This window comes from Mobula birostris, chromosome 13 (assembly GCF_030028105.1).
Source record: "Mobula birostris isolate sMobBir1 chromosome 13, sMobBir1.hap1, whole genome shotgun sequence".
Lineage (NCBI taxonomy): Eukaryota > Metazoa > Chordata > Chondrichthyes > Myliobatiformes > Myliobatidae > Mobula > Mobula birostris.
In genome coordinates, this window is record NC_092382.1 from 38915003 (window position 1) to 38925549 (window position 10547).

General features: G+C 46.3%; 1 long non-coding RNA gene across 1 annotated transcript; it reads right to left on the bottom strand.

Moving 5' to 3' along the window:
* Positions 1-7384: 7384 nt before the first annotated feature.
* LOC140207543 (uncharacterized) lies at positions 7385-9045 on the bottom strand. Its single transcript, XR_011888581.1, has 2 exons — positions 8941-9045; positions 7385-7902 (listed from the first exon to the last, which is right to left on the bottom strand). It is a non-coding gene; the product is annotated as an uncharacterized lncRNA (long non-coding RNA).
* Positions 9046-10547: the final 1502 nt, after the last annotated feature.

Genomic DNA, 10547 nt, shown 5'->3' on the forward strand with positions numbered 1-10547 from the left:
TGTGGTGACCAGCAGCAATAATTGCAGAGTTCAGCACCGATAGTCATTCTCGAAATTGTATTCAGCAATGGTGATGGACAAATATCCAGCAAGCAGCTTATTGAAACTTTCTCCCCAGTATGAACCCGGTAGTGTGTCATAAGTGTAACACGCTGTAAGTTTCACTGCTAATGTAACGGCCTCTCAGCAATGTTTCACTGCTGAGGTAATGGTTTCTCTGAAGCAGCCATGTTTAGGTAATGACTAGAGATAACAGGGTTTTGGAGTGCAGGGCTATCCAATGACAAAAATGTTCTTTCTTGTGAGTCTGGAAGAGAGATTTTCATGGTCTTTTGCTGGGGAGAGATGAGAAGGCACGAATGGTGAGAGTGGGCCCTTTTCCTTTTTTTTTTGTTTACTTTACTAACCCTATAGTCAAAGTAAGTATTATAAAGAGCAATCATTTAATCACATGTTGTGTACCATTTTTTTTTATTTTGGGATACTGATTGTAACAGGGGACACATCACGCAGCATCCACCCAAACGAGATTTTGTAACTTGCCCGGGCTGGGAGGCTATCACCCCTTATATTAAGCTGCTAGCTGAAGCGAGAGTTACATAAGCTTAGATGGCTGAGTGAATCGCTTCCCACATTCACAACAGGTGAACAGCCTCTCCCCAGTGTGAACTCAATGATGCACATTTGATTGATTTGGCTGAAAGAATCTCTCCCCAGAGATTGAGCAGGTGATCAGCCTCTACCTAGTGTGAACTCCCTGGTGTTTATGTAGTTGAGATGACCAAGTGAATCCCTTCCCACACACAGAGCAGGTGAATGGCCTCTCCCCTGTGTGAACTCGCTGGTGTCTCTGTAGTTGAGATAACCGAGTGAATCCCTTCCCACATACTGAGCAGATGAACGACCGCTCCCCAGTGTGAATGAACCGGTGTTCTTGAAGGTGGGATGACTGAAAGAATCCTTTCCCACAGTCTGAACAGGTGAATGGCCTCTCCCCAGTGTGAACTCGCTGATGTACCTTCAGTTGAGATGAGAAAATGAATCCTTTCCCACAGACTGAGCAGGTAAACGGCCATTTCCCTATGTGGGCTGACTGGTGTCTCAGTAGCTGAGATGATAAAGTGAATCCCTTCCCACAGAATGAGCAGGTGAACGGACTCTCCCCAGTGTGAACTCCCTGATGTACCTTCAGTTTAGATGAGCAAGTGAATCCCTTCCCACATTCAGAGCAGGTGAATGGCCACTCTCCGGTGTGAACTGACTGGTGTCTCAGTAGATGAAATGACTCAGTGAATCCCTTCCCACAGTCTGAGCAGGTGAATGGCCTCTCCCCAGTGTGAACACTCTGATGTACCTTCAATTTCGATGACTGAGTGAATCCCTTCCCACAGTCTGAGCAAACGAACGGCCTCTCCCCAGTGTGAACTCGCTGATGTACCTTGAGTTGAGATGAGCAAGTGAATTCCTTCCCACAGTCTGAGCAGGTGAATGGCCTCTCCCCAGTGTGAACTCGCCGATGTACCTTGAGTTGAGATGAGCAAGTGAATTCCTTCCCACAGACTGAGCAGGTGAACGGCCTCTCCCCAGTATGAACTCGCTGGTGTGCCACTAGGGTGGATGACTGAGTGAATCCCTTCCCGCAGTCTGAGCAGGTGAACGGCCTCTCTCCAGTGTGAGCTCTCTGATGTACCTTCAGTTCAGATAACCAAGTGTATCTTTTCCCACAGACTGTGCAGGTGAATGGCCGCTCCTCGGTGTGAACTCGCTGGTGAGTCATTAGGTCAGATGACCGAGTGAATCCTTCCCCACAAATTCAGCAGATGACCAGCCTCTGCCCAGTGTGAACTGACTGGTGTGTCCACAGGTGGGAAGACCGACTGAATCCCTTCTCACACACAGAACAGATGAATGGCCTTGTCCCAGTGTGAACTTGCTGATGTACCTTCAGTTGAAATGAGGGACTGAATCCATTCCCAGTGTCTGAGCAGATGAATGGGATCTCTCCTGTGTGTAAAATGACGGGTGTGCCAGTCGGTCAGATGAGCGAGTGAATCCCTCCCCACAGGCTGAGCAGGAAGGATGATCGAGTGAATCCCTTGCTCCACTTCTTAAATATCTGGACAGAGACAGAAAAACTGGTGTGTTGTGTTTGAGATTCCCGTAGACAAGTTCCTTGTCATTTTTAACCTGTAAAAAGATTTACAAAATCCATCAATGGGTTTAGGACAACACTTCAGATGAGATCACTTGAATCATCAAGGTGCAATCTGGAATCACACTGTTACTGTGAGGTTCAACCCAAGCTGGAGACAGAAATCATCTTCTAACTGGGCACAGTGCTGGTATCTGGAATGACCATCAAATTCTCTGATGCTATTCCTGTCTCTATAAGAATGGGGCATTTCTGCCATCACCAATCTGTGTCCTGGCTCAGTTTGACTCTCTCCATTGGTATTATTCCCTGTTCCCACTGAGCTGCCCCACAGTAACTGAAACAATCAAATGCAAATTAGCCCGCAGCGCACTCCACGCACCCACCACTCTCTGTGTAAAAATCTTACCCCTGACATCCCCTCGGTATCTATTTCCAAACACCTTAAAACTATGCCCCCTCATGTTAGCCATTTCAGCCCTGGGAAAAAAACCTCTGACTATCCACACGATCAATGCCCCTCATCATCTTATACATCTAAAAAAGGTTCTAAACATAAACAAGGAAATTATACATTGCTTTGAGGATTTTCCGGAAGTATACAGAATTATGAGGGTACAGATAGGGTAAATGCAAGCAGTTTTTTCCACAAAGGTTGGGTGGGATGACAACCAGAGGTCAAGGGTAAGTGCGGAAGGTGAAAATTTAATGGATCTAGTGGAAAAACTCTTTACTGAAATGGTCGTGAAAGTGTGGAATGAGATGTCAGCACAAGTGGTGAATATGAGCTCGCTTTCACTATTTCAAAGGCGTTTGGATGGGAGCCTGGATGGTGGGGGTATGGAGGGCGATGGTCCCGGTGCAGGTAGATGCATTAGACAACTTAAATGTTTTTTTGGCATTGACTAGATGGGCCAAATGGCCTGTTTCCATACTGAACTACTCCATGTTTCTATGACAGAGAAGCTGGCCAAACTTGTTTGGAAGGGAAAAGGTAGGAGTGACAACGGAGCAGCAAAGGCTGGAGTTTCTGGAAGCAATTGGGGAAGTGAGTGATCGATACATCCCAAAGAAGTGGAAGGATTGGAAAGGCAGGAGGACACAACCATGGCTGAAATGAGAAGCCAAAGCCAACATAAAAGCCAAAGTGAAGGCAAAATAATGAGCAAAAACTATTGGGAAGCTTTTAGAAACCAACAGAAGATGACTAAAAAAAAAAAGTCGGATGAGCTCAGGGCATGGAATTATGATATTGTAGTCATTAATGAGTCTTAGTAGCTCCGAACGGTCTGAGGCATTTAGAGGAACAAAATATCCCGGCCCTCAATATCTCTTGAAAACCAAGGTACCCTGCACCAGTTACCTTTCAACTTCTATTTTGGCAGGCACAAACAAACTCTACACATTCAAAATTTCACTTGTGAAATTTTTCCCACTTACCAAGTACTCCTTTGCCAGAAAACAGCCTGTCCCAAACCACACTTGTCAGATCCTTTCAGATACCATCAAAATTGACCTCTCTCCAATTTAGAATCTCAACCCGTGGCCCAAACCTCTCTTTTCCATATTTACTTTGAATTTCATGGCATTATGATCACTAATTTCTGTCGCCAGCCCTGGATCGTTTCCTCACAGCTTATTGCACACTTCTACATTAGGAATTCTACGTACTGATTAAGGGCACATTTGACAAACTCTACCCCATCTAGTCCTTTTACTGTATGGGAGTCCCAGTCAATATATGGAAAGTTAACATCACTTACTGAATCAACCCTTGTTTCTTGGCATGGTCTGCGATTTCTCTACAAATTTGTTCCTCTAAATCGCTCAGACTATTGCGTGCAAACAAGTCCCAATAATTGCTACAATATCATAATTCCCTGTCCTGAGCTCATTTGGCTTTCCTACAATGCTTCTTGCATTGTGATATACACAGCTCAGCTCATTCATCACACCATGCTCAAACATTCGATTGCTGACTCTATCTGAGGTCTGTACAACATCTGACTGGTGTCAAGAAAACAAACTCTCCCTCATTGTCACAAAAACAAAGTAGCTGATTGTGGACGACGGGAGGAATGGAGACAGGCTGATCCCTATTGGCATCAATGGATTTGGGGTTGAGAGGGTGAACAGCTTTAAGTTCCTCGGCATAAACATCACTAAGGATCTCACATAGTCTCTACATACCGGCTGTGTTGTGAAAAGAGCACAACAGCTCCTCTTTCACTTCAGATGGTTGAAGACGTTTGGGATGGAGCCCCAAATCCTAAGAACTTTCTACTGGGATACAACTGAGAACATCCTGACTGGCTGCATCACAGCCTGGTCTGGGAACTGTACTTCCCTCAATCGCAGGAACCTGCAGAGAGTGGTGCGGACAGCCCAGCGTGTCTGTAGATGTGAACTTCCCACTATTCAGGACATGTGCAGTGACAAGTGTGTAGAAAAGGCCCAAAGGATATTGGGGACCCAAATCACCACAACCACAAACTGTTCCTGCTGCTACCATCCAGGAAACGGTACCACAGCAAAAGGACAAACAGGCTCTGGGGCATCATCTTCTACCAGGCCATCAGACTGATTAATTCATGCTGATACAATTGCATTTCTGTGTTATATTGACTGTCCTATGTACAAACTATTTATAATATATTACACATTGCACATTTAGACAGAGACGTAACATAAAGATTTCTACTCCTCATATATATGAAGGATGTATGTGATAAAGTCAATTCAATTCAATTCACTATCCACTATCTGCTCTGTCATTCTGGCTCCCATTCTCCCTACAACTTATTTTAACCACATTACCCCCTCCCCCCACACCAGCACTAGCAAGCCTTACCACTAGGATATTAGTCCCCTCTTGTTCTGTTCCCCTAACGAATCCCCTATCACCCCTTTGACTTTCCTCTGCCAGATAATCTCCTCGCAACAGTTTCTAAAGGGGCAGAGACCCTATAAAGAAGGAGGGGGGAGGGTGGGAAGTTGAAGGCTGGTAGGTTCCAGGTGAAAAACCAGTAAGGGGTAAGATAAAAGGGTTGGGGGGGGGGAGCAGGGAGGTGATAGGCAGGAAAGGTGAAGAAGGAATAGGGGAAAACACTATGGGTAGTAAAAGAACCACCTCAACTCTGCTTCCCATTCCCATTCAGATATGTCCATACATGGCCTCCTCTACTGCCATGATGAGGCTAAACTCAGGTTGGAGAAGCAGCACCTCATAACCGTCTAGGTAGTCTCCAGCCCCTTGGTATGAACATAGAATTCTCCAACTTCCGGTAATTCCCTCTCCATCCCTTCCTCTATCCCTATATCACTCTCCCCCCCCCAGCTGCCTATCACCTCTCATGGTTCCACCTCCTTCTACTACCCATTGTGTTTTCCCCTATTCTTTCTTCACCTTTCCTGCCTATCACCTCCCTGCAACGCCCCCCGCCCACCCCACCCCTTTATCTTTCCCCTTACTGGTTTTTCACCTGGAACCTACCAGCCTTCTCCTTCCCACCCTCCCCCCACCTTCTTTATAGGGCCTCTGCCCCTTCCCTCTAAAGTGCTGACAAAGGGTTCCGGCCCGAAAACTCGACTTATCATTTCCACAGATGCTACCCGGCCTGCTGAGTTCCTCCAGCGTTTTGCGAGTGTTGCTTTGACCCCAGCATCTGCCGAGTATTTTGTGTTTACTCTGTGATGGCTATTTAACCTCATTCCCCTTCCTGACTCACAGAAAACCTGTGTCCTGCACCTTGGGTGCAACTCACCTCTCTTCATGTCATATCTATCACCCCCTCCAAATCCTGGATGATCCGGAATTCACCGTTTCAAGTTCAACTCCTTGAGTGCAGGGTTACAAGCCACAGCTGGATGCACATCTTGCAGGTGAGGGTGTCAGGGACACTGGAGGTCTCAGCTCCTTCCCACCAATGTCCCCTCTAATTTGTAATGACCAGTCTGCACATAAATCTTGTACTCTGCATTTTTCACCCAGTGACAACAGATGCACAGTCAATTTTATTTCGAGAGGTATTCATTTTAACAGCCAGCAAATCACTGTTGATAAGAACTTTGATCTCCTCTGGGTATGATTGAGTTCATCTGCACTCTCACACAACCTATGTAGCAGGCCTGTACTGGGTAATGAAGGATTTTCTCACCAGAGATTTTGCACATTGTCCATATGTGGTTTGCTTGCTAAATTATGCTTTAAAAAGTCAGATTTCAAAATATCACTCCACTTCTTCCCACTTGTAAATTCTCCAGCAACTTTTGCATCGTCACAATACACACAGGTAACAGCAGTTTCTGTATTGTACATAAATATTTCCCCTGAAGCCTCCGCCAAATGACTGACTGTGGTGAACTCATTGATGGTGCAGTAATGCCAGTGAATATAAAGGGAAGCGCAGTAGTCTGTCTCATTCGAGTCTGGCACATTTGTGATGTGAAAGCTATTTGTTGCCCAGCGCAAAGGTGTTTGATATCATTATCTTCACAGAGTGAATGGGTCAAAACATGTCCTTACGGGTAGAAAGGTCCGGAACAAGAGGAGGTAGCACAAGCAACACACACAAAATGCTGGAGGAACTCAGCAGGCCAGGCAGCATCTGTGGAAAAGTGTACTAATGCAGAATTCCGGCATTTTGTGTATGTTGCTTGGATTTCCAGCATCTGCAGAATGTCTCTTGTTTGTGATTGGAGGTAAAATAAAGGTGATTATCAGAACTGGCGATGTAAAAGATTTTGTTCCCTTTCTCCGAGTTCCTAACCCTTTGAGGCTGGAGCTCAGCTCTGTCTGAGAGATCCATCGGCTCCCATTCCCTCATCAGCCTAAGCTCCCCGGGTTCCGTGCAGGGATCGTGGGGCTGAGAGAGAGGGAAGAGAACAGGGCTATCCCGGGATTGCGGGTCACAGTGTCGGGAGGTCACAGCAATTGCCCCTCAGTCGGTAGTGAAAACGGGCGCACGGAGAAACACTTACCGGCAGCGATATCCGAGGCCTTTTGTGTACTGCGCATGCGTGATATTTGGGACCATCCGCAACCCTGACGCCTGCGCATTCGATCGGTGCTTCAGCGACAGCGATAATTGTAACGCAGAGCTTTCAAGCTAATCACGGTGCCGTTGAAAGTTTCCGCGCGGTTCAAGTACATAACTCAGTTTTTTTTTGTGTAGAAAACTCAGCAGCTCTTTTAACGCAGAAAGCAGCTCTAATAAAACAATACACTTAATATCAGCAAACGTTCCGCGTGTTTAATGCCAAAGTAAAACGTTCTTACAACTGCAGATATAAAACACAAGAGATTCTGCTGTTGCTGGAGATGTGGACACATACACATAAAATGCTGGAGGAACTCTGCAGTTCAGGCAGCAACTGAGCAGAGGAGTACACAGCCAATGCATGCTGAAGGGGCTCGGCCTAAACGTTGTTTATTTGTTCCTCTCCACATTGGCTGCCTGATCTGTTGATTTCCACCAGTATTTTAAAGAAATTAACCATTTTTTGATCAACCAGTTTCCAAATGCTTTTGATCTTTCATTTGTATGCACATCCTGCCGGTCTGATTCCTCTTCTTCCCCCTCCTTGTAAACTCCTGGCCGCATCTCTTTCCGGAGCCCCAAAGCTCTGATTCAGACTGGCAATTCTTTGGTTTCTGACTCTGCTCCATCGAAGATTCACTCTCTAGTCTGCTGTCAGACTTTAGCAGCGAATTGCAACAACCCAGCTGTCTGAGGCACAGTCGTTTGAAACTAGTGAAAATGACACAAAACGTTGAAAAGAGCAGGGAAGAAGGAGCTTAACCACCTTAGTCCAGAGCCCTGAAGAACGTCAAAACCACAGTGAGCACATTGTCTTATTCAGCCTGGAGAAAATCATGCAAGAAATTCATGCAGGTGTATAAGAGGATGAGAGGCTTTGATCGTGTGGATAGCCAGAGGCTTTTCCCAGGACTGAAACGGCTAACACGAGGGGGAATAGGTTTAAGCTGCTTGGAAGTAGGCACAGAGGAGATGTCAGAGCTAAGTTTTTTAAACAAAGTGTGTGTGTGTGGAATGCACTGCCAGCGACGGTGGAGACGGATACAATAGGGTCTTTTAAGAGATTCTTAGATAGGTACATGGAGATTAGGAAAATAAAGGGCTATGTGGTAGGATAATTCTAGACAGTTTCTAGAGTAAGTTACATGGTCGGCACAACGCTGTGGGTCAAAGGGTCTGTAATGTGCTGTAGATTTCTATGATTCCATGAAATTCAAGGGAAATCTCCTAACCCACGGAGTGGTGACCAGTTGCAACCTGTCATCACAGGGAGAGTGAGGGGGGAATGGCAGGGATAGATTTTGATAAACTAATATGGAACATAAACATAGGCAGGGACCAGAGGGGCCGAGTGGCCTCTCTAGTGTACATCGTGAGTGTGGTAGAGACAGCAAGTACCTGAGACACAGGAGTGAATACAGAACTGATTTATCTTTCACAGATCCAGAATATTAAACACTAGTCTAGTTTAAGGCTAACATCAGCAGGACGGACTTTTCCAATGCTCAGTGACGAGGGTTCAGTTCTGGGTGCGATGAACAGCCGCAATAACTGCAGATTCTGACAGTAACAGTCCCTCATGAACCTGCAGCTGCCTTCAGTCACCGTGATGGCTAATCATTTAACACAGAGCTGATTTGAACTTCCTCCCTGATGTGAAGTTGCTGATGTTGCAGCAGCTGGGATGATTGAGTAAAACCCTTTGCTCACTCCGGACAGAAATGTGGCCTCTATTTATTGTGAACTCACCGGAGCATCACAAGATGGGTTAACTGAATGAGTCTCTTCGCACACACGGAGCAGGTGAACGGCCGCTTCCCAGTGCGAAGCTGCTGGTGTATCTGCGATGGCCGACTGAATCCCTTCCAAAATGAGAGCCAGTGAATGATGTCACACTGCTAGCAACGTCATGGCAATGTATCCAATCAGATCACGGACATGGACACGTGATCGGGCTCTCCTTGTAGCGAGTGGGGCGCTGTCTTCTCCAGCATCTCCGCCTCCACATTCAAGGATCGGCGGCATTCAAGCGCTGGTGAACTGAGACACAGCGGAACTAACGTGCTGTTGTGTTTGTGATTCCCATACACAAATCCTTTGACTTTTCTGCACTGTTAAAAGTTTATAAAGCACGTCAGTGGGTGTAAGACAACATTTCAACTCAGATAATTTTAGTCTCCATGGTTAGTTCTGATAAAAAAAATACTGTCACAGCTCAAAACAAGTTGAAGGAACAAGAAACACACACAAAAAATGCTAGTGGAACGCAGCAGGCCAGGCAGCATCTATAGGAAGAGGTACAGTCGACGTTTCGGGCCGAGACCCTTCGTCAGGACTAACTGAAAGAAGAGATAGTAGAGATTTGAAAGTGGGAGGGGGGAGGGGGAGATCCGAAATGATAGGAGAAGACAGGAGGGGGAGGGACGAGGCTAAGAGTGGGAAAGTTGATTGGCAAAAGAGATACCAGACTGGGGAAGGGAGAGGATCGTGGGACGGGAAGCCTGGGGAGAGAGAAGCGGGGAGGGGACCCCGGACGGTGGAGAGCAGGCAAGGAGTTATGGTGAGAGAGGCAGAGGGAGAAAAAAGAGAGAGAGAGAGAGAGAGAGAGAGAAAAGGGGGAATAAAAATATATTAAATAAATAAATAAGGGATGGGGTCTAAAGGGGAGGAGGGGCATGAACGGAAGTTAGAGAAGTCAATGTTCATGCCATCAGGTTGGAGGCTACCCAGATGAAATATGAGGTGTTGTTCCTGCAACCTGAGTGTGGCTTCATCTTGACAGTAGAGGAGGCTGTGGGAATCATATCAGAATGGGAATGGGAGGTGGAATTAAAATGTGTGGCCACTGGAATAACAAGACCCTTCTTGGGCCTGCAAGATGTCCCAGTAGGTATTGTAGAGACCGGTGCTTGGAGCCCAGTTGTTCCCAAACTGTGTCAACAATTTGGCTGAGGGACCAAGTCAACATTCCCCAGTCTGTTATTGACACAAAATGTACATTTATATCCTGAAAATGACACCAACTGTATATTAGATCCCGAGAATTTCGGGAGTTTGGAAAAATTAAATAAGGGTGTCTGTGGGTTTTTGTTTCCCGGGGTTTGTTTCCACGCCCTGATATCGATGTAGTGAAGCGGGAGTTCAGAGCCGACACAGCCGGGTCCGATACAGGTCAGACGGGGTAAGTTACAGGCGACACTCCGCTCCGGGACCATCAGCACCGGAACATTTAGAGTAACGCCGCAGTAATTCGGAGCAGGTCAGGGAGAATATTAAATAAAACCAACACGGGAACTTTCTGATCCGATCTCCTGACAGAGTGTGAAGGAACCGCGGCGAAGAGTAGTTGCGGAATT